Here is a 26,468-nt window from a genome sequence, read left to right as displayed (position 1 = left end):
GTATGGTGCAGTACTGCTACGGCTTTTTTAAAAATAGTAAAGCATCCATATTAAAAACTATCGTTTGATTAATCGTATCGGCCAGTGTGGTCCAACCTAGCTATCGGTATCGGTAAAATCCACTATCGGTCGACCTCTATTAAATACACATACTTATATGTATGAAAATGCCCATCTTTGCAAGTATTCACATAAACACAGTCATTTAGGTCTTAAGTAAAAGAAAACAGCTGAGAAAGAAAACTTATGTGTAACAGTATATTGGATCCGGATGTTATAATGTATATTGTATATTGGATCTGCTCTTGACTAAATCAGTTTTGTAACTTTAATAATAAGAAATGTAATTTACACAGTGAAAACTATGCAATGTTTTTGATTCATTTATACAATGTATGTAGCATTTATTTATCTTATTTATAATAGTTTTCTTATTTATTTCCGTTTTTTGTCCTATTGCTTGTAATTAGTTACTTATCTTCAGTGAGCTTGAGTTTTTTTGTTTGTTTGTTTGTTTTAGGCTTGTATTAGTTTTTCTATGATATTGACAATGGTGACAAGAATGATGAAAATTCTATGGTATCAAAAACTTTGATATTATAAAATCCTTATTAAAAGCAAAAATAACTATCACGATATATATCGATATATATATATATATATATATATATATATATAAATATAAAAGATATCACCCACCACTACTCTGATCTTCAAAATTAAATAGAACACTAATTTCTGCTGTGGCTTTAAGACTTCTATAAAACTCTTCTTCACATGTGACATGAGTAAGCACTGATACACATGCTGCACGTTTTCTGTTGGGACCAATAATGTTTTTTTTGTTTTTTTCTGCCCCATCTTTCAATAACAGCTGTGTTGTATATTGTGACAGATTCCTAAAGAAGTCCAGCCTGAAATGTCCAAATAAATAAATAATAAATAGATAAAATCCAACTTTCATTTGTGTTTACATTTATTCATTTAGCAGACACTTTACTCCAAAGTGTCTAGTTAGTGTAAATGTTGTGTAGTGTTTGTTTCAAGTCAACATTAGGATGATTATAATAATAATAATAATTGTGATGTGAAAGAGTCAGTGGTAATATCATTGTGTTCCTATTGGTCAGTGTTAGAGGAGCTCAGCTTAGCCTGACAGTTAGCCTGCCCTGGACCAGGTTAGTTTCCCAGAATGTGTTGCCACAGAGACTGAGGTTGGTCTGTGTTAAATTTGCTTTATGGAACCAAATCATTTGACAATGAGTCAAACTAACTGAAATAAGCTTGGCTTATTTGGTAAACTTGTTTTATGAAACAGGCCTCGAGGCGTTAGAAGTCAGAAGACACTTCTGTTAATTTATGATTTTGCTATCTGTCTGAACCAAATAAATAAAAGTCAAGTGTTAGAGGAGCTCAGCTTAGCCTGACAGTTAGCCTGCCCTGGACCAGGTTAGTTTCCCAGAATGTGTTGCCACAGAGACTGAGGTTGGTCTGTGTTAAATTTGCTTTATGGAACCAAATCATTTGACAATGAGTCAAACTAACTGAAATAAGCTTGGCTTATTTGGTAAACTTGTTTTATGAAACAGGCCTCGAGGCGTTAGAAGTCAGAAGACACTTAAGTTAATTTATGATTTTGCTATCTGTCTGAACCAAATAAATAAAAGTCAATCATATTTTTTCCATTGTATCGTATTGCATCGAATCACATTGTGTTGAATCGAATCGGAATCAGATTGCACTGCATCATAATGGAGTGAATCGTATCGTATCGGTAGCTGCTTCATATGTATCTTTAATGTATCGCAATGTTGGCTATGCATCGGGATGCATATCGCATCGGCCTCAGTTTTGAGATTCACATCCCTAGTGCCTAATGTGAGTATAACCTAAGACTCGTTTTAGATGTACAAAGTGATTATAAATAAACGTTCCAGTTTGCTCATCAAACTGATACACAACCCACCACTAAGAAAGTTTAAAGTTCAAAAATGTTAATGTTCAACTTAACTTAAAAGTCCAAGCTTATTGAATTTTTGAAGTAAAAAAGATAAATGTTTTTATGTTTACAGAACTTATGTTTGTTGAAAGCACAGACCAACTTTAATTAAGCTGATATAACTTTTTTTTTTTCTCCACAATTTCAGCACAAGTTCTGAAGCTGGTTTCCTCAAGTTTTTGAGATTTCTCAACTTCTGATTTTTTTTTTTTTTTTAAACAGTGATTCATATTAAGATCAAACTGAAATAATCAGGGATGTTGAGACATTTCTAACAATTGTCACACTTTGGAAGGATATACAGTGCAGTAGGTGCTACACACAGTCAGGAACAAGACAAGTTTATAAAAGCATCTATCCTACTTAATTACATCAATGACTGAGTGAGCCAAGTTTCTATACGCCCAATAGGTGTTGACGTGAACATCAGTAGGTGCTACACACAGTCAGGAACAAGACAAGTTTATAAAAGCATCTATCCTACTTAATTACATCAATGACTGAGTGAGCCAAGTTTCTATACGCCCAATAGGTGTTGACGTAAACGTCATATGTTCATATGTTTGAATGTATTAATCTATCTGATGTCAGTAAGTTGCAAAACAACCCTTTTTCACTTCAGCCTTTTTGGACTCTGAAGGAAATTTTGAAAGACACAGTATTTTCATCTTATTTCAAATGATTTTCAAAAAATAATTTTCATGACCTGATCCCTTTCAGAAACTGCAGATGCACTTTATGATATGCTCCAGTATATTACATCTCTTTTTAGCTAAAGATTGAGCAGCAAAGCAGTCCAACAGGAGCCATACATGACAGACACAGACAGGATGCAAAGATTCAATCTTCCTGCCTCTCGAACTTGATGCTAGACAGTCTGTGAAAGGCAAGACCTGCCAACGTGACACCTTTGTGTGCAGGAGATGGAGCTGTCTGAATGCAAGTTCTAAGAAGGGACAGAGCTCGGTTTTCAGACAGGTCATTACCAACCAGCCTGATCTAATCAGACATGTCCCCTTTAATGACAATGTTAATTATGCAACACGTCTGTTTTAATTGCCATCTAAAGCTCACTGCCGGATAGTCTTGTGTCTCTATCCTGTTCACTGGCCTTCACACTGTTCCAAAAAATGTGACCATTTGAATTCATGTTAAGTTTACTACTTGGCAAACTTTTTCTTCCTGTTCCCCTCAACAAATGAGTTCCAGGAGAGAATTTATCTACAAACATCAGTATGACAGGATTGGTTTAGGTGTGAAATTATCCAGGCTAGCAGGTACTAAGCACACTTAGTGTAAAAATAAATAAATAAATAAATATTTCATATGTTGAAGTCAGAAGTGCAGTTGATGTGTAATCAGCGCTGTGCCTGTCTATATTAGATGATCACTAATATGGACTAGAGCATGACCGATATGGGTTTTTTGGGGGCCGATACCGATATTAGGGAGTAAAAAAAGGCAGATATCGATATATCGGCCAATATTCTTTGTGTATATTATAGTATAGTACCAGTCAAAAGTTTGGACACTTTCCCATTCGTGTGTCCAAACTTTTGACTGGTACTATATATAGAATACAGTATATACATAAACAGAATATATATACATAAACACATTTTTTGCAATGATCACTCAAATGTGGTGATCAAACACTTATAATGACGTGACAGAGATACTTAATGGAGGCAGGGCATTTAACAGTTTAACAATAAACTTTATTATCCAAAATGAGTCTGACATCAGTGCACTGATCAATAAAGTTGACGTTTATTCAACTTTATTTCAATTCAATTCCATTCAACTTTATTCCGTTGAAGTTTATTTCACTTCAGAACATTCATTCATGGATTTGCGCTACTGTCTTCACACACAGACGAAACTTACTAGAGAAGTGTGAAGAGTGACATAATATACCTCTGTAAATAAATATAATTTAAATTCACGTTTCGCGCACTTTAATGCCCTTTGAATGTAACGTGTACGTTCCCTTGGAACTGGAATCATGGTGGAATATCATGTGAAGTCCACTTCGCAGGGCACTTACGGTCGAATAAGACAACGCTTGAATGCTGCTGCCTGAACAAGAGACCTCTTTACTGAAGTGAAAGTGTTAGCTGGTGTCACTATCTCGCAAACACGGCAGCGGATCTTCACCAAATTCGGGGGATCCCTTCAGCTCGAGGAGCCCTCTCGAACTCGACCCTTGCGTGTCGGTAGCCCCCCGGTATTGCCAGATTGGTCTGCGCCCGATCGCGAATTTAACCGCCCGTAACTCCAGGACCCCAGGGGCTATCGACGTGGGGGTGGTCTCATTTGGAAAGCGGGCCTCGAGACATACACTCGGCTTGGCATTCGAGAGGGTTCCTCGAGCTGAAGGGATCCCCCGAATTTGGTGTGGACCCACCACGCCGTTACGGAGATATGGCCGTTCAAAGTTTCAATGGTATTCCATACACTTAAGCTTTAAAGCGTTTCATCCAGGTCGCCAGTAGCAAACAATGGAGTAGTTTGTCTCTGCTGGACAAACTACGTAATTACACCATTTACATGCATTTTATCTGCGTTTTATGTTCTGTAAAAAAAAATTCATATCGGTGGCATATCGGCGGCATATTCGCCGATACGATATATCTGCGACAAGCTCATATCGGCCGATAAAGTCGGCAAAACGATATATCGGTCAGGCTCTAATATGGACATCAGCTATACACTGAAAATAAAATGAAAATAAAATCCATTCATTAAATAATAACTCTCTTAATTTTCAACTGGAAAAATATTGGTAGCTACATTATTTTACACAATTTGTGAACTGTTTGAACTACAAATTTCTATGGATAGAAACAAAAGATGATTTCAAGTAGTAGGCAAAAGACCAGAAACATCTCAAATTGTCTGCAAAGTAACAGTCAAGAATATTTCAATACATAATAAAAGTCAAACAAAAAAGTATAAAAGTATTAAAAAACAATGAAAGTAAATAAAATAAAACATTTAGTAAATAAAGGTAAATAACATCCCAAAATGGGGGTAAAACTATTTTCAATGCATTGTACCAAAAATAGAAATAGAGCATCTGTCTACTGAAGGCACATTGTGCACTTCCAAAGCATTTCATGTGCAGACTTGTTCAGACCTCCTGAAAAACCACTGATCATCCTGTGACCTTACTGATTAAAATGATAGCAACATCACAATGTTGAAATAAGAGATATTTCAATACGGTGTCTGATTTAAACCCCAGTAGCAAAACTGCCAAAAGAGTTGTGAACTGTTTGAACTGAATCAAAATGAATTCAAAGCAGATATTCAAGCACACCTGGTAAGCTAATACTTATAAGTTATTATCAGATAACACACACACACAGGCAGACACATGCACACACACACACACACACACAAACAAGTGAAAACACCTGCATCACATTTACACAAACAATTTGGTTAATTTATCCATGGTATCTAACAAATAATTAACTAATTTGCATAACACTAACCGCAAGGCACAAGCCACTAGCTTTACAATATTGTTATATACTGGTGGACATAAAGTTTTTTTTTTTTTTTTGGGGGGGTAAAGTGAATTTTCCACAGGCAGACACATGCACACACACACACACACACAAACAAGTGAAAACACCTGCATCACATTTACACAAACAATTTGGTTAATTTATCCATGGTATCTAACAAATAATTAACTAATTTGCATAACACTAACCGCAAGGCACAAGCCACTAGCTTTACAATATTGTTATATACTGGTGGACATAAAGTTTTTTTTTTTTTTTGGGGGGGTTAAATGAGTTGACTTTACACTGTTAAAGAGTTGGATTCTCATGCTAAACATGGCCAAAGTTTCAAAAAACGATTTCAGAGTATTTCTGTGCCAAGTGCACTCTTTCCGGGGGTTTTTTCGAGCATGACGTCATGAAGGGTGGAATTCCTTGTATGGGCACTTCTCATGGAACAGCATGCGCACACATCAACCAGAGCGAGAGTAATGCTGCGTTCACGCCATATCGTAATTACCATAATTTCGAGATGGCAGTACGTGACGTTCTAATCGGAGCTGTAAACAACCTCGGACTTGGAATTATGCCTTTCTATGGCAACACGATCAACGCCTAAACAGAGCCTGCGGTGGTCAGGTGGTACAGCGGTCATGTGGTGCAAGTCATAGCTCTCAGAAAACTCCCAGTTCACAAGTTGTAATTACGAGTTCTACGAGGACGTGAACGCTTTTTACAAGTTGGACTCTCATAATTACGGGAATTCCGATATGGCGTGAACGCACCTTAAGAGCACACCTGTCAGCATCACTGGCAGCACTGCACAGGACTTGCTCGAGAAGAATGTCTCCAAAGAAGTGTGTTTTTGGTTGTAAGGGAAAGATAACCTTGTTCAGCTTCCCAAAGAACCCAGCGTTACGTGAACAGTGGATGCAGTTTATTTTTCCGGGGCAGCAACGGAGTTTCGCAAGTGTGTTTGTTTGTTCCCATCATTTCGGTGATGAACGTTTTATAAACAAGGCCCAGTTCGATGCTGGATTTGCACACCGTTTGATGCTGAAAGATGGAGCGGTCCCAGCGATAAAAGATCATGATTCGGAACTGCAGGGGGTAAGTTTTTTTTGGCAATCGGTGCGTAAGTGCTCGTGACTCTTTAGCTCTGCCCACGGCACACCTCCAGGAGCTCGGCTGTTTTCAGAGAGAATTGTAAAGCTGTATCTTTCTTTTATAAATATGATAAAACTAAAGACTCTTTGGAGATATGAAGGATGCAATGCTACTCTATAAGTACTCAAGATTAACATGAGACTGGGCAAAACTATGTGTGTTATGTCCCCTTTAAATTAAACAATTGTTTTAAATATTTTTTGCAGTCTCACTCAGACACTGGATTGAAAAAAACATGGCTAAGTTCAGAATGAAATAGCAGCTTACTAACTGAGCAATACACAGTGTACACTGCATCCTGGCTATTTAAAAAATAAAATATCATGTGATACAGTAGACATCATTCCATAATTAACATTTCAAATTAGGGCTGCACAATATTCAAAAAAAGCTGAAATTGCGATATTTTGTTTTTCTGCAATGCATACAGGATTTTCACAGGATGACTTAAATAGCTATATTTGGATTATATTTGGAATTAATTCTAGATCGATTAGGGTGATTTTGTTAGGGATGCATCTGCATAGAACATGAAATTAATTAAATTAAAAAAAAACTGCAAAATTACTTTTTACTCTGAAGCCTTTTTGGTGTGTGAACCATCCTTTTAGGACTGAACGATTTGGGGTGGGGGGGGGAATGAAAAATGGCTATTCACACATGGGTTTACATCAACTCAAACCAATTTCTTTAATCATAAAGTGGGGGGGAAATAAAGTTTTGGAGGCCACATCCTACTGTTTTTGACCCATTCAGTGTGACTATGAAATAATAATAATTTTTATTATGGTTGTTATTAAATCAAAATAATAAACATAATATGAAATATTTTGTAACAATAATTCTAATCTAAAATAAAATATACAGCATTTAATAAAATAATTGTATAGCACAACTAAAATTATAATACCATTATTTACATCTTAGTTTCTTAATTTGTAAACATTAAACCATCAAGCTTTTATTTTAACATTTTTATGGCAAATAAATATAGGCCTATTTACTGTGTTCATTGACACGCATGCAGCTCATGATTTAGTATTTGTTTTTCAGTGCATCACAGATAATCACAAAGGCATATCGCAATATTGATTTCATTTCAATATACTGTATGCTGCAGCCATATTTAAAAAAGTATTCCAAGTTGGTGTGATAGTAGGTGCGTACCAATTTGCATACTTATGCACTATTCAATTCCATTTAAATATTTGCTGCTTTATTGTTCTGAAAAGAAATACTTAAAAAAATATTAAATTGTATTAAATTAATATAATTATTAATAAAAAGTGAGTTATAACAATATAAATAAATACATTTAAACACATTAAACACATTTAAACACATACATATGTGTTTTTGTTTTAATAAATAGTATTTAATTATAATACTTGTTTCTAATGTATAGTTTAAAATAAAAGATGTTCCATAAACCTGGTTTGACATTAAATAAATGTAGCATGAATTTGCAAAACACAGAGAGCAGACTTTGCCACATTTCTTAAGTCTACCAAATGCCAGAGGCTTATTTGCCTTTATAATTACATTTTGTGTAAAACAGTTTAAACATTTGGCAGTCTGACCAAACATTGAGTCCAAAATAAGGCTGTAATAACCTATGGGTCATTCATCACACTGGAAATGAAAAGTCTAGTCAAGCACATTGCATTGTGGAAAACAAGCTTGTTTCGAAGCTGTAATATGCTGCTCACTTCATCAACAATATAGGTCATCTAGGTTTTCATACAGGCAATTTACATTCTATGCAAGTGTACAAAAAAAAACTATTTATATGTCAGTATGCTACTGTAAACATGAAACGCTCCAATCCGTAGCTGAGAAAGTACTCTTTCAAAGCTCCATATTGTTTGTGGGTTCTTTTTAGTCTTTAAAACTGTGTCAGATATCAAAAATAAAAGACCTTAATTCACTAAGTAATTCTGTTTTGGTCTTCCATTAAATAAAAAAAAAGAAAGAATGAGAAATTATCACCAAGAGGCAGACTGTCTTGAGCTGTGATCTTCTCTCACTCACGTCAGTAATAACATTAAACTACCGCATTTGGCTTTCATCTTCTTAATATGCTGCTGCTGCTGCTGGGCTGAACTGCTTCAAAACCAGCAAGTTCAACTTTTCAAAGCCTGTGGCTACCCAAACAACCATGTTCTTTGTTGAGGTAAGCTCAGACCTACAGTAACCCTCAAACCAGCTCACAATGATGCACACAAAAAATACTCAGAATATACAGCAGGTCTCCATTGTGCTGCTAACAAAATGTTTACCAGCTTTCCAGCCTCAAAGGCATTAGATAATGTACAGTATTTGAAAAAGAATGTGTTTTTTGAACATTAAAGCATGTCAACATATTCTGTTACACCAAATACACAAAATAATGATCTTTAAAATAGCATCATATGACCCCTTTAAACATTTCTTAAAGGGATAGTTCACCCAAAATTGATAACTGTCATTATTTACTCATCCTCATGTCATAACTTATCATCCTGTATAACTTACACACACAATGGAAGTGAATGGTGTTGGTAACCAAAACTGTCAAAAACTGACAAAAATGATAAGAGAAAGATGAGGGAAAAAGTAGCTTCATTTTAAAGATGAACAAAAATCTCATGGGCTTAGAATAATATGAGGGTTAGTAAATGATAGAACTTTAATTTTGGGGTGTACTAACCCTTGAAATAAAAAAGTGCAACAATTGTGTAATTTGTAGCCTGTTCAATCGACTCAAAGAAAACTTATAACAAACGTTATGACATAGAACCTGATACACCAAGAAAGAGATCCTCAAAAGCCATTTTTCTGCTTTTCTTGATATAAAATCTATGACAGGCCACTCATGTTTTCATGGATACATGAAGAGACATGAAACATGCATTCATGGCGTTGTGTGTAAACTCGGCTGTGCTATCAATGTAACACAAAGCCTGATACTCGCGCACATTCTCATGCCAAACTGGTTGTAACCTAGTTCACATCTCACGGCTCTGACAGAAATGCCTATTACAGACAAACCAGCTCATACTTTCAGATCTAAGAATCCTATTCTGAGAATCGCGGTTCTGAGCTTGTCTCTCCTTTCAGTCACAGATATTGACCGTCAAGACTCAAAAGGTTCTTTTGAATAATTCATATTGCCTTGGACACCCTCGCTACCTCCTCAACATTTCCATCTCAAAGGCGGCTGTGGGCTTTTCTTCAGTGCTGTATTGGGGACACGGTCACGTCTGCACCCCCTGAGCCCCTACAGACACGGCCGCTGAATATCCCCTCCTCTCGTCCTTTCATGTGACTCACTCGCTCAAGTTATGGGGAGCTACTACAGGTACACAGTTGTCGATGATTTTTGAGAATCGTATTTATAATGCTTCTACCATAACTGACACCTGTGAAGTTCATGAAGTTGCCCAACAAAGAATAAGGTTGTAGAAATACTGAACACTGATACACTACCCATCAAAAGATGCCAAACAGTATTATTATTGTTAGTAGTAGTATGTACTTATTTATTTATTTTACTAACACTGAAGGCATCTACACTATGACAGAGTATGAGAATTCTGGATAGCTGGCCAATCACAGCACACCTTACTTTTTAGACCGATGAGCTTTGTAAAAATCGACGCGTTTCAGAAAGGCGGGGCATAGAGGAGAAACAATAATGTACAGTATGTGGAAAATAATGTGTTTTTTGAACCTTAAACCGCATAAACACATTTTATTACACCAAATACACAAAATAATGTTCTTTTTAGCGACATCATATGACCCCTTTAAATCAAAACTCTCTTAAATTTAATCTTATTAAAAAATAGCCATGCTTGCCTAGATTTCAGATTTGAATGGCCCTTTACTGTAATGCCAACAAAAATAATGGTATGGTATTTAAATTGTGGAGTATTTATACATTGTAATTGCATTTGTAGTATTGTCTTGATTGATTTAGATTTTTTTTTTTTTTTATGTATAGCTGTCATTACATAAAACAAAATGTGCTTACTTCTCATTAAAGCGCATTACAGCAAACATACATGCAGGGATGCACATAACTGGTGCACAAGTGGAAATGCATGACCAAAATAAAAAATGTGTCGAGTAAATAAGTTCAGATCACTCATTTGCATACCGACATCGTTGACAGCTGTTAATGCACAATCACAATTTTATATTAACTAACTGTAATACTTTATAAGATTTTCATTTGATTTGACAGCATAAAGCTAGCAAAACTGTGACATTTCATTCTCTGACACGCTTTATTTGGCAGTGCTTATACTTACTTGATGGCAACCTGCCTAAATAAAATCTTGCTGAATTTTAGGTTTGAAAATAATAAAAATTTAAATTTAAAAAATGTAAAAAAGTAAAAAAGAAATAAAAGAAAATGAAAATGTAAATAGTAGCACTGTATTTGTATTTGTATTTTAGCACACTTTATTTATTAATTTATTAAAAATAAATTATTTTACAATATTTTTATAGTTATATTTAATAGCTCACGCTATGTACAGTGTGAGCACAAAACCAAATCTCCAGGTGCTCTCATGAGAACCAGACTGAAAAACTTGTGTGCATCCCTGTGTAAAACACACACACACGCGCGACATTTTGAGTCGGGGGTCAAGAAAAAAAAATTACAAAAAAATGCACAAAAATGTCTTGAAATCTGTGCGTTTTTGGATTCGTTAACACCAAATGCAAGACACATGAATAAAAAAGTTGTGGGACTATATTCAAGCCAGTCATAAATGGCTGGAAATAATATTACTTGTTGATATGGCCAGATCTCAATAAAGTTTTTGGTCTGTGAATTGGATCTCGCTCCGAACACGCGCTGTCTGTGGAGGATTGGCCAGTTCCTGTTCCAGAATTAAATCGGGTCCTCTCACATATTTGTGTCCCCTCCATTGCTACGGTTATCACTGTGTCAATCACTGCCATTTCGAGAGTGAATCCAGTATAAATATGTGGATGTCATGTCACAGCGTGTATGTGTCCGAAAAACAAAAGTTTCATACAAATTGCGAATGGATTATAGCCTAGGAAGCACACAAAGTGCACTCCCTTTACTGTCACTAAAAAGCCATCACAAGCTAATTTTGACATCACTAATATATATACAAATCCAAACTCCAGCTTGCCTAGATTACAGGTGCAAAAGGTGCATCATGGGATGTCTTTTCCATGTATGCAACAAATGCTACAAGTTGTTGTACGTAGGCGATCACAGTAAGAAAGCCGTATGCAAAATAAACCTCAAATCTCTAAATCAAATGAAATTTGACATATGATCAAATTTTTTATGATATAAATAAAAAAAAGAGTTTGACTATACAGCACTGTAATTATTTCACTCACTTCCATAGCTTTTTACAGTGCCGCACACTAGCGGAGGCGACCTCTGGTAATTGTACTAATTTTATGAACACTTACAGAAAAGGGCCATTTCACTAAAAAGTGGAAGTTTAATGGATTAAGTCTTTCAAGAGCAGCTCAGTTCCTCATTAATGGCCAAGTGCTCACAGGAAGAGAGTGCTAACTGAAATGACATATAGCTTAGAAATTACAGTCCTGCAATAGAGCTGCACATATATTCATAGTCACTTATTCGCACAGCAAGTGCAGAAAGACAGAACAAACCCTCTTAAAGACACTTTACATTGAACTAGCTTTGATTTTTTTTTTTTACTTTATTGCTGCACATTGTATTGTCCGTGGGCTTGTCACACTTCACAGTGCTTATGAAAGCAATGGTTTATTATTGTAGCTGGCTGTAGATAGGTTTATGTGATATTTGTGGTGAAAGACCTCGTGCTGTGTTTTAAAGCCCCCTGTTCACACTTTTAAAACAAAGCTCCAACGATCGTTCTCTCGGTTTTAGATGTGTGAAGACATAATAGAAGCCTGGTAACTAGAATGCTTACATATTTCAGAAGCGCATATTCTCATGTTGTGCAAAAATGCAATTTTCAGGCATTTACTAAAAGCAGAAGAAACACACTAGTTAAAAAAGTTTTTTTTTAATGATAATATGCTCACGTCTTGATATGGTTTCTTAAAGCTGACGGTTGACCCAATCAGACAATCAAATATCCAATAATACCCCTCAGTAGAGGATCAACCATCCATGGGAAAATTTTCTTTTTAAAGTTTGGTCTGATAACTGAAGTGACAGATGTTAAATATGATGCAGGACGATGACTGACTGCGTGATGCAGCCTATTAGAAAGCAGGTCTCTAAAACATATATACAACAGCTCAATAAACAAGTTAAAGGGTGATGACATGAGAAATCAAATTTGCCTGGATCTTTTGGCATATAAGAGGTCTGTGTACCATTAAAACGTCCTGGAAGTTCATAGCTTAAGACATCCTCTTCCTTATAAACAAAGCATTTATTTAATCAAGCTCCAAAAACGACTCGATTTGGATCCTATAGGACAAGGTGACTTCACCTAGCACCAGCTGCTTGCATAAACTCCGCCTCCTGAGCGACACATCGACATAGGTCCCGCTCACCGGCATTCAACCGTTAACGGCTGCCTCTTGATTATGCTGAATGCGAGTGTCGCGTCGCGCAAAAACAAATAGAAATTACAATCACTGCCACTATCTTGTCTACACGGGATACAGTATACAGATGCGTGTTCACTTTCTGACACAGTCCACACGCTTATGTCTGTCGTCAATTGGACAGATGGAGTTAAAGAACGTTCGCTTTGATGCGTTTGGTTTAAACAGCTCGTTCGCATCTTTGTACAGATATCAGAAAGATCCCAGGTTCAGAATGAGGCTTGAAAATAATCATTTTTCCACATATTTTTTTTTTTGTGCAAAAACTTTATTAACATTATAAGTAAACCTCAAGGAACATTAAAATAATAAAAAAAAAAATCCATGGCATGATCCCTTTAATATTCGGTTACATTTTAGACACAGTATTGTAAGCATTTTCTGTTTTTGCTCATTTCACCAACGAAAATAGTTCCACACAAAGCCACTGTAGAACTGTTGTGCATCTCTGAGCAACACAGGTGTTTTATTACTAAATGAATCCACATTTTTGTAACAAATTGAGTGAGCCAATGATTCAGTGACCCATTTAATAAAGACAGTCACTTGCTTTGTTTCTGAATGAATCAGCCGTTTGATCAAATTGGTTCAGTGAATGATTCAATGACTCAGTAGCCCCTTTCACACAGTAATACCAGTAAATTGCCATAAAATTACCAGAATGACTTTACTGGTAAATTCAAAAATGTGCTCTTCACAAAGGCAACGACGTTCTGTCTTTTTTCCGGAAAAAAAACATTCACACATCGGTTTTAAATTACCGGTAAATTCTGTGACATCATTAACCAGAAAATACCTCTAAATGACTGTGCCTCCCAGTGTTATGTTTGTAAAAAGGGGTATACGCGGTCAGTGTTTTTGTTGATGTTTTCATTTGTGTGTCAAGCGTTCACATTCAAGCAGCGCTTTTGGCCCAGAGACATCACAACTTCAAAACGAACTACTACGCCAAAAAGAACAATAACATCAACACAGTTTGCAATACAGATGTTGTCTTACGACATGACAACATGCTGCCGTTGCGGTTGCCCTGTATTATATTTTGTCTTGTGAGGCAGCATCAGAAGCGCAGGATGTGCGGCTTTATTCAGTGCTGCCATCTCCGCTACTTTCAAAACTCTAAGAGGTGCACATACTAGCAGTATATTGTGTTTTTTTGCTTGGCTTGCACTTCGCAACAACACAAGCTTGTTTCTGCAAAGACGTCCAGCATGTTTTCTACAAAAACGTCTGACATGTTTACTTTTTACGTGGCGTGAGGACGTGAAAAAGCTACGCTAAATCCAATCTGAGCGGTCAGACTGAAACGGATTTCCAGAAATGTGATTTGAATAGTATTCCAAACCACATACGAATGTAGCTCGAAACGGATTTGCACAAATCGGATTTCATGTAGTTGCCGTTCGTTGCCGTTCAGACTTTCTAAATATGATCGGATTTCAATCGGATTTGCACAAAAATCTGATTTGGGCTGACAGTCTGAACGAGGCTTAAATCTGCTTTAGAATGTTATGACTATGGATTGGCTCAGAGTGGACATCTTACGTCACCGCGTTCTGAACTCGTACTCATACAGGTAATATTCATTCTGCGTTCACACACAGCATCATTCTGGCAATTTACTGGTAATGTTACAACTTCTCATACCGGTAAATTGCCGGAACGAATTTACCAGTATTTTTGAAAAGGTGCCGTTCACACATGATCTCTTTACGGCAATGTACCGTTAATTTTCCAGTAAAGTCTGTATGTGAGAAAGGGGCTAATGTCACCTATTTCTTTCTAAAGCTACTTTTTTGTAAGGTCTATTGAACGTTTTTCTCATTTAATACAATAATAACTTTAAATTTTTTGTGAGGGGGTGGGGGTAATTTCTTAGCCCAAACTGATGTGCGAATAATTTGTGATTAATTAGATTCATCGGTACATCATGTAATTAATTACATTAAAAAAATAAATCGCTTGACAGCCCTTACATATATATCCGATGATGATGAGTACTATTATTATTATCACCCCCCCCCCTTAAGTATTAAATCTCTTTTGGTAATAGTTTTCTATATACTATATAAATATAAATTACTTTTAGAAATGTCTTTGTTTATAAAGACATATATACAACATATGAGAACATAGTTTGGAACAAAACAAACACTGAATAAAAGCTGTTTCTTTCTTTCTTTTTCTTTTTTAAATTGCTACTCAATAGGAAATATCCCTTTGTTTGTCCTGTAGTAAATCCATAAATATATAGGTAACTAAGATTTGTTTTCCCGTACGCTAAACCACATCCTCAGCATGAGACACACTTCTAACTTGATCTACACCTATTATTACCATTAAACACAATTTATATATAACAATACACATTTCTAGCATTATTTACTTGATGAAATCACCACAGACAAACAGCTTTGAAAAAGACTACATGCTCGCTGTGTGTGCTACTTGTCCAATCATCAACGTCTTTAAACCTCAGGACACTTAAGTTGTCACCATGTTCAAGCACTGCTGTAGAGCATAGAAGCAAATGACCACATATTCTCACAGAAAAAAAAGAGGTGACAGACAGAGAATGTGCGAAAATGTATTTTAATCTAAGCAGCCTTGTGATATTTTGATAGAAAATGGTCATGCGTGACTTGAATTGCCTTTAAGTGAGCATTAAGTTGCATTTCCATCTCTGATGTGAGCAGCACGCAGGTACTGTAAATCCTCATACTCATCATCCAGAGTTCAGAAAACAACCGATCATCATGAAGTGAAGGTTAATAGAGAACGTTTAAAGACTAACGCACATACAGTGTTTTAAAAATGTTTCAATGTATCTATAATATAAATGTGGGCGTTTTACTTTCACGACCCTGACTGATGTGCTGTGTTACTACATTTCCATTTGTGTTATTTGATGACTTTTATATTCTTCTAAATCATAGAAAAAAAGTAATATGTGACTAATCTTGTCTAATAAAACATGAAGAGATATTTGTTTATGCTGTGAAGTCCTAAGAAGTTGCTACCGAGCTCACCTGACGTGAAGTGAGGTCTGCTATCCAACGGGACAGACACCAGGGAATCCACAATGTCTGACCTTCTCTGGAGGAGTTTGGAGATCATCTCAAATCCCTGAGGACCTAGAAACTCAAACAGCTAACACTGAGAGAGAGAGAGAGAGAGAGAGAGAGATGAGAAAAATATGAGATTAGAAACAAGGGATATGTGCAGATTTGCAAGAAATTTACATAAAACAGCAACTAGAACAGATACAGTATTGCAAAAATTACATATGAAAAAAAAACACATTTTCAGCAGGGTGTTAACTTTTTTGAATTATGAATCACAGTTGTTGTCTTTGCAAAACATTTTAAAGAGAACACAAGAGAACTATATGTCTTGCTGATACAAACTGCCTCAAACCTAAGTTGATACAAAGGTTTTTTGTTGTTGTTTTTGTTTTGGAAAATCAGTAGTAATCCAAGTGGGCCTTCTGAGACTGAAAAACCCTGAGTGGATCTAGTGGTGAATCATAAAAGTTCAGTATGACTGTACTTATAATTTACTGTGAAATGCAACATTATAACATAACGTTGCAGTAATGTTATAACGTAACGGGGAAGTCGTGGCCTAATGGTTAGCGAGTTGGATGGATTAAAAATGCAGAGCACTAATTCCAAGTATGGGTCACCATACTTGGCCACATGTCACGTCACTTTTTTAAAACATTTCATTAATCAAGAGTACTGTGTGTTGTGTTGTAGTGCAACAAGCAAGTGTTACTTGTTTTGTGTGTTATTACTGTCTGTTTTATGCATTATTTAGCTATTATTAGCGTATGCATATGGAGCAATTGTAGCGTTACAAGGGATGAACTAAAGCTATACTGAAACTAACAACAAAAAATACAATTAAAATACACCATAAAAACTACATTTAACTTAAAAACCAAAATAAAGAAAAAAAATAACATTGCAAGTCAGGCTTAACAAATAAACTGAACGCTCTTCAATTTTGCCATTTGTAAAGAATCCCAATACCTTTCATTAAAACTTAAAAAATGCAATCAAGTCAATAAAATAATATCTTAATATCTACATTAGTACTGTAAAAATACTGTAAAGTCCTGGTAATTATCTTAATACACCTAAAGTTAAGCTACACACAAGTAGAGGCAAAGCTTTTAAAGATAGCAGGCAAGACGTGCTCAAGACTTCATGAAACTTAATGAGTTGAAAATCAGTTTAACATAAAGAATAATACTTATGGTGTTGAGCACTCATCTCTCAGGGGAACTGCAGTATGGAAGATATTGAAATGATGAGCTACAATTGTATGCTTTATTGTGAAACAATGACATTGACAATGTTAATTAAATGAATGAGAACAGTACTGGGGAAATGTGGTCCAATCGAATTATCATGCTGGACGTCTTCAATGAAGAGAGCCATTACCGCTCTAAGAGCAGTTTTTAAAGGATAATAGTGATCTGCAAATGTCTAAAATAAGGGTGATTCTTTGGGATTTATTTTTTTTTTATTATTTTTTTTTTACTAGTGCAGTTTTTACTTTCCATACATGACTAAATGAAGTAAATAACCTAAGTAAATTAAATCCAAGAAAAAAAAACATTTTGCACCACACCTATCCACCCCTAGTGTGAGGCAAATTTTTAACCATCTCATTCAAAAAGCTGCACATTTTGATCCTTCATGTACTATAATGTACAGTAAAGTGCATCCTATAAATACACGCATATAGTACTGTACATTTAAATGTCATAGCGGCAATGGGACCCAAAAAGAAGACAGGACTAAAAGATTACACTGGTTAGTTGTTTTTTTTATTAACAGTTCATCCAAAAATGACAATTTGCTGAAAATGTACTCACCCTCAGGCCATCCAAGATCTAGAGGAGTTTGTTTCTTCAAGGGAACAGGAGACATTTAACATTACATCACTTGCTCACCAGTGGATCCTCTGCAGTCCATAAATTAACATCTTGTGAAGTGAAAAGCTGCTTGTTTGTAAGAAACTTAATCCATCAATAAGACATTTTTGACTTTAAAATGCTTCCGGGCTAAAATCAAATCCCCTATTCATAATATTGATGGACTGGATTTGTGTGGATTGCTAGTGGATTACAGTGATGTTTTTATCAGCTGTTTGGACTCTCATTCTGACGGCACCCATTCACTGCAGAGGATCCAGTGGCGAGCAAGTGATGTAATGCTAAATTTCTCCAAATCTGTTCCCATGAAGAAGCAAACTCATCTACAACTTGGATGGCATGAGGATGAGTACATTTACAGCTAATTTCCATTTTTTAGTGAACGATTCCTTTAAAATTATAATTATTATTATTGATTTTTTTAAAGAAGTACCTACAGTACACTGTGAAAGTAAAAAAGCAGTTTAACAACAGTGCAAAATATGAAGGGGCTCATAAAGAAGCATTGTTCCATTTTTAAATGTCATTGTGAAAAATGTGTGCCTGGTGTAAGTGAACCTTAATATTGCTGCATCCTTCGTTCAACTGACTTTATGTAAAAATCACTGTACTCCACATCCCGTGTAATCTAAAATCACTCTGTTTCCAAAATTATTTCAACAGCCAAATAACAATAAAACGGTATGGATGTGACAGTTTCCCTGACATGACTGTAAAATCTTTTCAGCAGATCTTTTGTACAGATAGCACTCCTGCAGGGATTCTAAACAAAAGCTGAAAATGTGCTTTAAAAAAAAAAAAAAAAGAGGCAAGCAGGCAACAAATGCACACTTCTATGCTGAAAGTACAAAGCGATTTCATTCCAGTAGATAGATACACATTTCCTGTACTCTCCAGAGACTATTACAAAATCTTTCCAAGTTTGTTTGTCTTTTTGTGCTTGTGTGGTGTACCGTTTACTGTTGTAAATGCCCCAGCAGAGTCTTTTCCTTTAAATGCAGTTATATTGCTATTTTGCTCATTGTATTTTTTTCTACCATCACAGAAACTGTTATCTGTTCACGAATGGTGATTTCACAAAAACTCAAGAGATGTCAAAGTTATACTTCACACTAAATGGGTTTTTCCCCTAACGGTCAAGTGAACAAATCTTATTTCTATTACTGTAATTTGATTATATGAAGTATATTTGTCAAGTAGGACTGAAAATCATGATAGTTTTTTAAATCATAATTTAAATTTTTATGTAAAAACTTACTTATATCATTGTGCCTAGACAGGATGGTTTGATTATTGTAATGACTGTGATTAGAATGCCATTTAAAATAGTTATATATTTATAATTATTATTTATACGTATAATTTTTATGGTGTATTATGTGGTCGCTTACTATGATTATTTTATCTTGGACAATGTGCCATTGTATTTGCAGCCTGTTTGACAGATTATACACTGAACAAAATTATAAACGCAACACTTTTGTTTTTGCCCCCATTTTTCATGAGCTGAACTCAAAGATCTAAGACTTTTTCTATGTACACAAAAGGCCTATTTCTCTCAAATATTGTTCACAAATCTGTCTAAATCTGTGTTAGTGAGCACTTCTCCTTTGCCGAGATAATCCATCCACCTCACAGGTGTGGCATATCAAGATGCTGATTAGACAGCATGATTATTGCACAGGTGTGCCTTAGGCTGGCCACAATAAAAGGCCACTCTAAACTGTGCAGTTTTATCACACAGCACAATGCCACAGATGTCGCATGTTTTGAGGGAGCGTGCAATTGGCATGCTGACTGCAGGAATGTCCACCAGAGCTGTTGCCCGTGAATTGAATGCTCATTTCTTTACCATAAGCCGTCTCCAAAGGCGTTCCAGAGAATTTGGCAGTACATCCAACCGGCCTCACAACCGCAGACCACGTGTAACCACACCAGCCCAGGACCTCCACATCCAGCATCTTCCCCTCCAAGATCGTCTGAGACCAGCCCCCCGGACAGCTGCTGCAACAATCGGTTTGCATAACCAAAGAATTTCTGCACAAACTGTCAGAAACCGTCTCAGGGAAGCTCATCTGCATGCTTGTCGTCCTCATCGGGGTCTCGACCTGACTGCAGTTCGTCGTTGTAACCGACTTGAGTGGGTACAGTAAAACTGCACATTTTAGAGTGGCCTTTTATTGTGGCTAGCCTAAGGCACACCTGTGCAATAATCATGCTGTCTAATCAGCATCTTGATATGCCACACCTGTGAGGTGGATGGATTATCTCGGCAAAGGAGAAGTGCTCACTAACACAGATTTAGACAGATTTGTGAACAATATTTGAGAGAAATAGGCCTTTTGTGTACATAGAAAAAGTCTTAGATCTTTGAGTTCAGCTCAAAAATGAGAAAATGAAAAATGGGGGCAAAAACAAAAGTGTTGCGTTTATAATTTTGTTCAGTGTATATATATTCTTTTGAAATATCTAGCCAAGGATCTAGCATCTACCTAAATTCTGTTCAGTATGTTGGTCTGACACTGGAGAGCCTCAGAGAAACTCATAAATCCAGCCACACTCTCAATCTGTCAGATTAAATGCATACTCTAAGCATTACGTTTCGCATAATGCTGTCAAGCAAACGTCAGTCCCTTTAAATTCTCTTAAGTAATTAAAATAATACGGATTTATACATTTAAAATGTGAACGTTAGCATGACAAACCATCCTAAAATCAACCTGTTAAATAACAAGGTATTCAATAAAAGTTTTTCAGCTGTTATATTTTTTAAGCGTTCCATCAATCTGCAATTTTCTCCTGGAAAAGCAATAGCCTTTCAATTAGCTTTATCATCTAATCTCCCCTACTTTTCATTGCTCTAAATATATTTGAATCAGCAGCAAATGTCATGATTTATAAAGTACAAATGTGAAATATTAATAGCTGCTCTTCACACTGTCACTGTCAGGTTTAATGGTAGTGAATGAGCAGCCTTTGAACTTTTCTGTTGTTGACTTTGGAGTGACACGTGCAGAGAATAGTGGAGAGATGGGCACACAAAGACCATCCCACATTGAAAGGTCTCAGCGGGATAGCTGGCTTCCAAATGTCAACTACGTGAGGAACATTAGAACAGGATGTAAGTCAGGTACTACAGTGCTCATTGTTGGCACAGGGGACCACCCCTATCATTGAAGATTACACATCAAAAACAGTACGTACTACCTGCATTCTGAGCCTACGGTTTTGTAATACCACTTAAAAAGGGACTATAAAGGCATTACCTACCAAAAAAAAAAGTTCTACTACTTTTTCATGTCTTTTTGATGTTTCATCATGACACCATGTACTGTAAATACAATGTCACACTTTCCACCATAAATTAGTCATAACAGTCACATAATCCACCAAAAAACATTATATAGTTTCTATAGGTTTCTTGATTTTTTTTGTTTTCATGCCACTAAACACAATGTGGTGGACACAGACCAGCACATCGTTCACCATGTTCTTATGTTTATGATAATATACACTGGTGGTCAAAAGTTTGGAATAATTAAAATATGTAATGAAAAAAGTCTAATATCAAAAATGGCAGACAGCATACTGAGGGCTGAGGGCAGAAATATGCTAAAACGGGATAGTCTGTCATCGGTCATGGGCAAATTAGTGAATGGATTTTTATCATTGTACAATGCTAAAACACATTTATATGCAAAAGTGAGTTTTGGAAAAGTGAATTTTGCATCCAATGCCCAATTAAAAAAAAACAAAAAAAAAAATGTGTGTATCTGTCTACCTTGAGGATTTGTGCGTGCATATCATACCAGAACACTGTTGACCTGAAAGGCCTTCAGATTCCTGTTGGACTCAATGAATGTGGTATGACTGAGTGATCTTCCGTTTGCTAAACAGATCTACTGTACAAGTGGGCTTTATTCACAGTGGACTGCACTCTAGGGACACAAATAAGCAGTTGTGCATGTTATAATTAATTAATGTGTCGCCAGTCTTGCAAATATGAACTTTAATGCTGAGGCACGAGGTTACAACATAATGTGATCCAATTTCCTTTGTGAACAGGTTTTTATCAGTTCTCTGATCTTTGACAGAATTTATAATTTATGCTGCTGTACAGTTACTGCACTGAACCAGACAAAGACAAGGTAAGCCAAGCTTCAGACTATACATTATATATGTGTGTGTGTGTGTGTGTGTGTGTGTGTATTTAAGGCAACCCACCACAATCTGTCCCGTCACAGTTTCATAATGAACCAAACATATTTTTACACTTTTTACATTTTTATTTCATTTATTTATTTATTTTAAATCTGCATCATCCGATAATTTTTTCCTGTTTGGCCAAAGAGTGTTGTAAGTCAGACTTTTATTTTGAATGCACCAAGAACCCAGCAACTAAGAGCAGACATTATTAATTTACTGTTATTAAGTAAAAGATATATGCATGTATTATAGCGTTTGGCTTTTTATCAGTAGTAATTTCTCAAATGAGAAATGATATAATACTTGCTGTCGCCGTTCAGCAAATACATACTTTTATCATTTAAACAAGTCTTTGAATATTTAATAAACCGTTAATTCCAAGACCCTCTGAAATGTGCATTTGTAGCCTCCATAAAACCATTTGTACTCTGTGAGTGACAACATTGACAGTAACTAAAGATAACTAAAGATAAAACTGGTTGTAGAAGGCAACATTATACTTCAGCTATACATTTCTATAAATACATTTATAGATTTATCTATAAACATTTCTCACCTCGTTTTGTAGTTCGTCATCACTCTTTGTGGAAGCAAACATCTCAAAAAGAGAGGTGGAGAGCTCTTCGGCACTGGACAATACCATATTTCCCTCGTTCAGGTATTTCTCCACCTCTTGTCTCAGGATGGAGCTGTCTGGGTTTCTCCGCTCCAGTTCTTCCGCTGAGTAAGCATCATCTCTGTCACCCCCAGCCCTCCGCTCACTGGCATGATTATTGAGGAAACTGTGAAAATCCATGTCCTGCTCCATATCAGTCCCCTCTGACCAGGCAGAGTATCCTGAGCATCCAGCACATATGTGTCAAATGAGAAAGCAATATTCCGTCCAAAGATAGAACTACAGTTCACGGTCTTGAAAGAACTCTGTGTTTGGATGAAAGCATCCACCTGAGATTCTCCAATCTGGGCCACTAAATGACCCACAGCTGCACAAGACAACATGCAATATTTTGTTTACATGCACAAAAACACAAATGCAGATGTTCAGAATTAACCTGGAGTAAATACAGACTATACTACTAAATTAAACAGTTTATAAAGAGCAAAAAAAATTGGCTAATTTTTAGCATATTGTTATGCAGGTGCTAAGCTCTTTTGGGTGTTTCCTAGGGTATTGCTAGGTGGTTGTTCACTACAGCCATTTTACAGACACAACTTTGACAGTATCTTCATAATAACCATGCTAATTTCTTCTAAATTCTCATTTAGAAGCAAAGATAGCAAGTATCTGTAAAATGGCACCTGCTCCTGTGATATGGATTATTACGTGTCAGGGATCTGAAGGGAGGACTCAAATGCAGAGTGAGTGTTAACGGGTTTATTGAGACAGACTTTCAGACAAGACGAGAGATGGTGAGGAGAGGGGTGAACACAGTCCAAACACTAGGCAGGGAAAGACAGGCAGGCCTGGGTGATCGGCCACAGAGTCCAGTCCAGGATGCCAGACCGCCAGAGAGCAGTGGAGGCGACAAAGTAGGAGCTCAGAGGTAAATAGTGGTGGCCTGACACTCCTCACCACTCCACAGCCACTCTACACTCAGGATGTATCAGGCACTTCACAGGCCTAGCAGCGTGGCAGACCCGGGGAGATGACCAGTAGCTCAGCCTGCAAGTCAGAACAGGGCAAAACAGGACAGGACTAGACTGGGAACTGACAAGAAACTTCATACGAACACAACGAACAATCTGGCTGGGCCAATTCAGGAATACGACGAATAGGAGTGATCGCAAACACGCAAGTTGATACAATGAACTGACAACACCAGAGAGGAAGGGAGCACAATATAAAGGGGCAGAGAACAGGAGGAACAGGTGACAACACTCAGACCAACGAGGGGGAAACGAGAGAGGCAGGTGACGACACTCAGACAAATGAGGACTAAACAAGGGGGCGTGGCAACGGGAAACAAGGAGGCAGGACGAAAAAAGCACGTGGCAAACAACAACAAAGATAGAGCCATGTGCTCACACACACACACACAACGCCAACAAGGAAACATGAAACAGAGACAAGACAGATAGGGCAGGATCCTGACAATTACGCTTGCTTTAACAAGCACCGCTAATACCTTCAGAGTCTTCTGAAACCACATGGTAGCTTTGTGTGGAACAGACTATATTTAAGCCAAGATGTAAGAATATTTAAAAATCACATTTGAATTCAACAAAAGAGAGTAAGTTATGCTGTTTTGCAATGTCAAGAGGATGAGAATTTTCAATTCTGGGTGAACTATCCTTTAATGCATGTTATGCCTATTATTTAAAGCTATCACTTGTTACTATCTGGAGTGTGAAGAAGTGTAGAAAAGAGACAAGAAGAGGTTGTGCAAAATGGCTCGAAGGAGACTTTGTATGAGTCAGAGACATGATACTGTATCTGAGTCATGGCATATGAGAACATTAGGGGACTCAATGCTGGACAGTTTTTGTGTGGATATTTCAGTCTCTACGAACTCTACAGTGTTTGTAGACTCTACAGTGTGCCCTTTATGCAACAAGAAGCAGACTACAAAGAACTTGAAGGACCTCCGGATAAAGAAAAGTTTGGAAGTGGATGATGCAGCAGCTAAAGAAGCAACACTGTGAAAATGAAAACTCACAGCAAGAAGATCAAGCCAGGAGGCATGAGTTTGCATGTTCTTCCCTTGTTTACATGGGTTTTTATCCGGGTGCTCTGGTTTCCCCCCACAATCAAAAGATATGCTACAAATAAAGGAGATACTAAATGGTCTATGGGTGTGAGTGTGCATGTGTGACCTGTGATGGACTGGCCATCTGTCCAGGGTGTTTCCCCAGCCAATGGCCCAAGACACTAAGATAGGTACCAGCATCCCCACAACCCTACAGAGGACATGGATGGAAAAATGGATGGTCAGATCCTTCTTAGAGACCACTAGAAGACAAGAGCCTCCATGTCTCCTATGCCCAAAATGTCCCTCTCTACTGCAGAATCTGCATCATGGTGATAAGCAGCATTTGGGTACCTCTGGTCTGCCAATTAATCTACAAGAATATTTTGGTCATTCCAATGGAAAGAAGTAAGTCAGATTTAATAGCCTTTAACATTAATTATTTGGAGAATGCTAAATGATCTAATAGTGTAGATGACCAGATGAAGGTACCTTGAAGATCAGGCTGAGAGACAGTACAAAAGAACATGAACATTCTAGAAGCTGAGAGTACCTTGAGGTGAAGGTTTGCTTGCAGGAGCATAACCTCATTGGAGGTGTTTCTGTTAGTGTCATCCAGGAAGTAGACTGAGAACTTTGCGTATCTATTACGGTCTTCTACCTCATAGGCTGGAGACTGAGAACATTATGGTATCTGGAACAGAGAGTCTCAGTGTGGATTATTTCTGTTTTTGTTTTTTACCTCGTAGACCAACAACCCAGAAAAAGGCGTGTCAATTTGAGGTAGGGGTGCGCCGATCCGATATTAAGTATCGGTATCGCTCCCGTACTGACATGTTCTGCAGGATCGGGGTATCGGTCAGACGAGACCGATCCAAATCCGATATTGTGCGTATACTATTCTGTGTTATTGTAAAGCCCCACAAAAGGCACAAAATCATTATAAAGCACCATAAAGTTTCATAAAGTTTCTCTCTGCTGCGGCTGTCTGTCATCCTCCATTCAGCGTTCAAACTGTGCGTCGCGTTCGGTTATGACAGTCAAGACGATACTTTTGCGCAATGAAAAAATTGTTAATAGCCTTTCTTGGTGTCTTATCTATCATATGTTGCTGCCTCATCACTGTGCTGTACATTTAAAATGATTTAAAATGTCTTTTAATTTGATAGTATATTAATTAATATATAAATATATTAGGCTACTTGTTTTTCATGAATGTATTTTACAACAATACAAAGAGCAATTATGTAGACGAAATACTTCCAAGGCACAAAGCCTTTAATGAACTGGGCTTATGTCATTACAACTAGGCATGGGCCGGTATGAGATTCTGACGGTATGATAACCTTAGATAAAAATAT

The 26,468-nt window shown here is 36.8% G+C and overlaps 1 pseudogene; it reads right to left on the bottom strand.

Annotated features, from left to right (window-relative positions):
• The window catches only part of LOC107714405 (activating signal cointegrator 1 complex subunit 3-like), a 226,910-nt pseudogene that overhangs the window by 187,913 nt on the left and 12,529 nt on the right, over positions 1-26,468 (bottom strand).

Source organism: Sinocyclocheilus rhinocerous, unplaced genomic scaffold, assembly GCF_001515625.1.
Source record: "Sinocyclocheilus rhinocerous isolate Xijiao unplaced genomic scaffold, SAMN03320098_v1.1 scaffold839, whole genome shotgun sequence".
Lineage (NCBI taxonomy): Eukaryota > Metazoa > Chordata > Actinopteri > Cypriniformes > Cyprinidae > Sinocyclocheilus > Sinocyclocheilus rhinocerous.
The sequence above is the reverse complement of the archived record's forward strand: the minus strand, read 5'-3'. Positions and strand labels throughout refer to the sequence as shown.